Source organism: Triplophysa dalaica, chromosome 6 (genome assembly GCF_015846415.1).
Source record: "Triplophysa dalaica isolate WHDGS20190420 chromosome 6, ASM1584641v1, whole genome shotgun sequence".
NCBI lineage: Eukaryota > Metazoa > Chordata > Actinopteri > Cypriniformes > Nemacheilidae > Triplophysa > Triplophysa dalaica.
The window spans coordinates 20,040,166-20,047,747 of record NC_079547.1 but is presented as its reverse complement, the minus strand read 5'-3'; positions in this window follow the sequence as shown (position 1 = coordinate 20,047,747).

Sequence of the window (7,582 nt, the reverse complement as noted above, 5' to 3'; positions counted from 1 at the left end):
ACCCTCAAAGCAAATGTGCGATTGGATGCCCAACAATGGCTAATGTTTAGTTTTGCTAAAACACGTGCGTCACTCAGAATAAACGTTTAACACCAAATGCACCCACTGACTTTAGTCTTATCATGAATAAATAATTATTTTTAGTCACTGTCCTGAATGACTAACTGTGTAGACTTTATCGAAACTGATTTGCCACAACAGATTGTATATTTTGATATCAATGTGGTTTATTTGTTTTTTTTCTTTACGGTGTTAATGATTCACTTTAGGGTCTATAGAACCTGCATGCCCATTTTCAGGCTTGAGTTTTCAGGTGGAAGTCATTGGGTTGAACCTGCCAATTCTCATGTAAACCAGATTAAATGTGTATTAAAACAGGCACTGCTTTAAAAACATTTCACCTAACATGCAGACCTTTTGTCATTTGAGAATACAAAGTTATCTACTGTAGCTACAATACTATTCAGTTCAAATGATTCCCGAGATACTTTCGCTGATATCATGGTTTGGTATATACCATGTAACAAATATGAAATAAATATGAAACGAAAAGACCTATAAATTAAGTGGTTGTTTCCAAAAAGAGAAACCAACTGTAGTTTGACTGATAATAGATGAAATGCACAATAAAAAACATGACGAGTTATCTCTTTTTGGAAATGAACTCTTCAAATGCTCTTACATCACATGGCTTCCGATAAAGTACTATTCATATAATAATTGTTGCATAAAGTGGTGACAAAGATGGCAAGTTTAAAGTGATAGTTCATATAAAAATGTCATCTGTCATCATTTACTCACCATCGTATCATCTCAGACATTCCTAAAATATCTTCTTTTGATTTCTACATAAAAAAGAGTCATACAGGTTTGAAACGACAATAGGGTGATTAAATGATGACTGGATTTTTGGGTGAACTATCCCTTTAAGCAAGCTAGTGGCTACATGTCCTAAAAAGGCCTATTAGGAGCCAGGTGCACATGTTGTACCTTATAGTAACCACCATTTTATTTTTGCAGGTAAAAACTTAAAGTCCTTTTCCATGGTCAGACGGAAAGCAGCAGTTTGTTGGATGATGTTAAAAAAAATAATTAGACAGTGGTTTTAATGCATTATAAAGCAGTCTATTTGTACAGTATGTTTAGCTGTAGCCCTCGTGCTGTCTTCAGTTTCTGAAATCCTTTACATTTATGCATTTGGCAGACACTTTTATCCAAAGCAACTTACAGAGCATTGTACAAAACATTTTTGTTTCTGACCATGTGCAATCCCCTGGGATCAAACCAATGACCTTGGCGTGCATGCGCCATGCTCTTAAGCCACAGGAAAGCCAACAATATGGAAACACAATGGCCATGACCCTAAGCCATTTAAACACACACATTAATGTGATTGTCTCACACATTTGTACATGTCTATAAAAACGATTTTGAAGGAACAATGCAAAAAGGACCACATTTGCCACGGCAAGTTAGATCCAGACAGTAACAAACTCTTTTCCTTCTTTCCAAAAGAAATAAAGACCTTCAAACCATTCAAACAGAGCTACAAAACAACAGACCGAGGCGCTCTGTTCCTCCATTATCCAGCCTTGTCTCACAGAACATCTGGTTTTGTCTTTTCGTCTAGCCTTTGCCTCACCCTGAACATTGGGAACACGTGCTGCTGCATGAATGTGGGCTTGTATGGCTCTGTTATATAAGTTTACTCCTCCTCGGTTAGCACTACTGCGGTGGCTTCGTTGATGCACTTCACTGATTCATGAATTTTTACAGGTGAATTGACAGGACGCTCTTGTTCAACGCTCCCTGAGATCAGGTTTGAAAGGATGAAGCCTGAAATTAATTCAGCATGTGAGCGAAATGCATTCATAGGAAGATAATTATCGTGACTTAAAATACACCCTGTATGCAAGCTGGATTCACATGTGATGGATTGGATAGTAATAATAGGTAGTTGAATGCAATTTACATTGGTAATTGCGGCAATTTCTTACACCGCTCATTTTTAGAAAAGGACTTGTTCTTACATAAGAACAACCACAGATTCTTTCAGCATTGGTAACTAAACTACATTGGACCCTATTGACTTCCATTGTATGAATACAAAACCACTTTCTCAGAATATGTCATTTTGTGTCCTACAGAAGAAGTCATAGACAGGTTTTCAATGACATGATGGTGAATAAATGTTGACAGAATGAAAAATTTTGGGTCAACTGTCCCTGTAATCGACTTCTTTTCACATGCGTTATTGCGGTGAGTGAATAACACAGTGCTTCCTCATTTTAAATCCTTCACTACACTTTAAATACAAAATAAAAGTAGTTGTTTCTTAATAAATACCATTAATGTCAATATATTTACACAATGAAAAGCCCAATGGGCTCAAGCAGACACTTAACATAGAAAGCTGGAATTTATACTTGTTGCCTGCCTACCATTTTAAATAATACTCAGACACTGTTTGAAGGTTTAAGGGATGCTTGCATACTGCTCACTGCATACATTAAATACTGCCTATTTGTGATCCTACCTGTGAGCAAAAGCATTTAAAGCATGTTTTTCTGTGGTTTTTTCTACGTAAGCTCATCCTTCGTAATGTGAAGAACATTCTGTGAAAATCGAATCTTGATGTCTTTAAAATCGACTGGTTAAGATCAGCCAAATATTGAAATGATAGTGAAATGAATGGCTTATATCACACTTCGAAGATCATTCTCTCAGAATTAGATTTAATAAATGTAGGTTTTCACAGGTCGCGACACATTTTATTTCATGAAATTACCAAATGTACTCATTTTCCATATACAGTATGTGTATGACAATACTGATGGGTACTGTTTATCTAATCAGACGATTTATATACAGTGCCAACTTGTACAAATGGGTTTGTAGGTGGGTGCGTTTGTTTGACTTTCTTTGTGCCCCTGTGTACCAAATGAATAAATGTAATGTAAATGTAATGTGTACCTGTCAGTGTATGTGTGTAAGTATATGCGAGTGTTAGTTTTCCCCCCCTGTGTTCCCTGGAGGTTTTGTATTACTGGGTTCTGGTTACAAAGCATGACCTTCTCTCTGTTCCATGCTAACATGTATAATTCATAGCTGACCGGGCAGGTGCCATTGACCCAGGTTTTATGAACTACACCTACTGTACAGCCAAACTGCTATTGATTAGAAATGTTACATATTGACAGAGCCAATTTTTTGTTTCTTTGGCATTAATGCCATTGTGTTTTATATATAGAGTTTCAGTTTTTTCTCAAAATATTCATGTTTAAATTGAATTGTGTAGCCCGCATTGTTTATGCTCTGAAAATGAATAATGCCTTCAATCATCATTTATAAGATTAATGATACAACCGTGAGGGTGAGGCAGTAATTTAGAATTACTCCAACATTGCATAAGAGGAGAGGTTTCCTTTCTGAAGAGGAAACCCGGACACTGGTTTTTATCTCACTTCACATGCCCTCTCTTCTGGAGTCTAAACCCTGAGCAGTGCTGTCCAGACCTTCCCAACAATCCAATGAGTCTTGGACAAAACTCAGATGACTTTCCCAAACTTGGGAGGTTGGTAATCACGTTTTAAATGATACCCGATTGTAACGCCCAGTTTAGAAATGGCCTAGGAGCATTTCAACACATGACAAAGTAATACATGCTGTGTGTAAACTCTGCAGAAAAGTTTTATTTTAACAGTAACAAACCAGAGACTTGGTTTCAAATTAAGAAACAGCCCCGACAACATGAAAACATGTACCGAATTAACCTCTCGGAATAGTGCTTTTAAAAAGGATCACAGTATTTAACCCGTAACCTCTCCACGTCATCAATTCGGATTCCTGAAAAGTTTGGAGCACACGATCCTGTTTTCTTCTCATATATGGGATGGGAGATCCACAGCAGGCAAATAGAGAAGGTGATAAGAGCCCACAGTCTGTGAACAGTTCATGGAAAGAGGTTGTGTTGTAAAATTAGCCGACTTCTCTGAATAGCTAGAATAGCACTGAGATTACGGTTGGTTTTCCATATAGTCAATTCTCAATCCTTAGAAACTTTTTCAGTGCTGTCAATACTGATTGTGTTTGTTAAAAGATAGTTTAGGTCAATGTTAGGTTTAAAACCTCAAATCTTTGGAAGTTTCACCATTTGGGTGGGTCAGCTAGGCACATTTAAAGCTGGTTTTACAAGATTGTTATATATTATACAAAATGTCAGTGGAAGCCGTTTGGGCTTGGTTTTGAGATGTCCATCAACAGTTGCTGGCTGGCTTTATTTCTTGTTGCATTTCAGTCCGTTTTTCATGCTATTTTATGTAATGATTTATATATAGTCTTACTCAATATATATAAAAATTGTCTATATTTGTCTATTGAATATCTTCAGTCTGTGTATGTGTGTGTGCGTCCCCACAAAGTAACCAATGGCAAAAAAAATCGCCTTGTGGGGCCAGATTTTGGTCAAACAGCTTGTAAAATTTTTTTAAAAAAAATTGTAATGCGTATGTTTTTTATTATGAGGGTTAGGTTTAGAATTGGAATATACAGTTTATACAGCATAAAGATCACTATGTCTGTAAAACAGTATTCTATAAATCATGCGATCAATGTATGTGTGCATGTGCACGGGTTTGACCTACTACAATTTGTTTGTGTGTGTGTGTGTGCGTGCGTTTGTGTGTGTGTGTGGGGTTTGTGTGCTTGCTTGCATGTATTGAATGTGTATTCTACCATTTTTCTTTAATTGCTGTGAGTCTCTCATTTCCTGTAATGTTGAATCCTTCTGAAGTTCGAGATCTGATCACACACACAAACACACCCACACACCCACCCACACACAAACACACACACACACACACAGTTATTTTCCAAATGATGAATGATAAAACATGGACAGCCAATCAAAATCCATTTAAATTTAAAGTGCATGTGCATAAGATTTACAACTTCAGGACACAAGCCTGGAATAAACATACTGATCTCTTGGTGTGAGCGCTAGCTGTTGTTATAGTTATCTTTATAGTTATCAATTGGTTTGAACGGTCCCTAATACCTTATTGATTGAGCATTAAATGTTTTATTTAATATTGAATTTGCATACACATAAAGCCTTACATGGCATATCAGGATCTCTATTGTTTACACCTTGTAACTTCTTACAATCTTATACACATGTACAGGCACACGGAGAGACCTGTTTTCTTTTCATAGATACAGACTGTGATAGGATGAAAGTGGAGACGGAAGGATTGTTGAATGACTGAAGAAGGGATTTTCAGGGGGATCCCGCATCTGTTTAAGTGCTTCCATTTTCTCTCTCTCTCGCTTGCTATTTAAAGTGTATGATACTTGCACTTTCCCCTCCCTTGTTAACCCATCCTTTCCTTTATCTCCTCTTACCAGTTACATTCTTAATTTAAACAAATTTGTTACGAAACATACTACTGCTTACTTTTCAGTGATGTAATTGTGCAGTTTTTACATTTCATTAAAACATGTTATAAAAAAAGGAAAACATTTAATAATCATGTTCATATTTATGTTTACTCACATGACATGAAAATTCCTGTCATGTTGGCCTGTTTTATTAAACCATGGACCCCCATGGGGGACTCTGTGATAAAAACACATGATCAGCTCAATAATATTCATTTATCTTAGTCATTCCACTCTTATTGGATACATTTGCATCACTTGCATGGCTTTGTATGGAGCTAATCTTTAAAAAACTGCTTTAAATATTTATTTTGAAAAGATAGAAAAGGCAAATATAGACAGGTTTACACACCTGGCATGAAATTAAATTCTGGCCTGTGTTTGATTATAATATTATAAAAAATATAGTATAAATACAATTTATTTTATATTTAACTAATATTATTTTTTTATACATTAATTGTAATCAATAACATTAAAACAACAGTTACACTGTGTATTCTGTGCGAATGTCTACTAGAAGTTTGGGCCGCATAAGGTCAACCTCCGCTGACACCATATATAAAGTCTCCATATAATTCAGAGGTAGCAATTTATTGAACCTTTTCATATACTGTACAAAGCAAACTTATTTTTTTTTAAATGTTTTGCTAGAAAAGTGTGCAATCTTTGCCACTTGGTTGCATATTTTGTAAGGTAATGCAATGGTGTTTGTGCTACATGGGAGCAGCAGTTCATAATACCTCAGGCTTTCTGACCTTAGGGTTAATAGAGAAGAACGGACAGGTGCGCAGGGGTGAAAGGGAGGCATTTTGTTGGATGTTTATGTGTGGGTGGCTTTGGGTGACTGATGCGTCTAAGTGAGCTGTAAGGATATTAAATCCCAGGGTTTATTCCCTATGTGTGTGCATGACCACATCGCTTCCAAATTGCTTTTTGGTGTGCCCTTTGATGGGGGTTCACCATGTTTATATTTAAACGGAACACAGACTGACACGGTAAATACTGTCTTTGGCACGGAGCGGAGGCGATCTCGGTGATAATTTCTCTTTTTTCATTTGTCATCAAACTAAAGAAACCAGTCTCTTGAACATTTATGTGTGTGTCCCTAAATTTCGCTATGAAGTAACCAATCCCAAATATTGTTGGCCTTGTGGGGCCAAATTATGGTCAAACAGCTAATGATGTTTTTTCTTCTTGCATATTTTATGAGGGTTGGGTTAAGAATTTGAAGACATATAAAATTGATACATACTGTGTTTCAAGATCACTATGTCCGTAAAACAGTGTCCCATCAAACAATGTATGTGTGTGCGTGTGCGTGTGATGAGATCTCGATCAACATTTCAGGAAATGAGAGACTCACAACAGTTAAAGAAAAACAGGAGAACACACTCGCACACACGCAAGCACACACAGAATGAAACCTGCATGTGGTTATTTTCCAGCTGATGAATGATATAACAAAGTCAGCCAATCATAATTTAAAATGCACGCGCAAAGAAGTACAACTTCAGCATGCAAGCCTGGAATAAACATACTGATCTCTTGTGATGTAACTGCACTTGTGTTTTATGTTTGTTAAGTTTTTCATTTCATTTCATTAAATTATATTATAAATAAACGAATACATTTAATAATCATATTTATGTTCACTCACATGACATGAAAAATCTGTCAGATTGGCCGGTTTTATTTAACCATGGAGCCTCATGGGGGAAGGCGTGATATATTCATGGGATCATCTCAATAATATTCGTTTATCTCAGTCCTTCCATAGTTATTGGATAATTTTGCTTGTGGAGTAAATCAATCATCCCTGTTGGGGCTTTGTAAGGTGCTAATCTTTAAAAAACGTCTTAAAATATTCATTTTGAATAGATATCAAATGTAAATATAGATGGGTTTAAATGCCTGGCCCCAAGTTAACTTCCGGTCTGTGTTTGATTATAATATAATTATAAAATATAGTACAAAAATAATAAATACAATTTTATATATATTAAGTCATTATTCATATTTTTATACGATAATTGTATTCAATTACATAAAAAAAACAATGTTCGGTTTTATATTCTGTTCGGATGTCTAGCAGAAGTTAATGTTTATTTTTGTTGTTTCTGCTGAGACCATCTATAAAGTC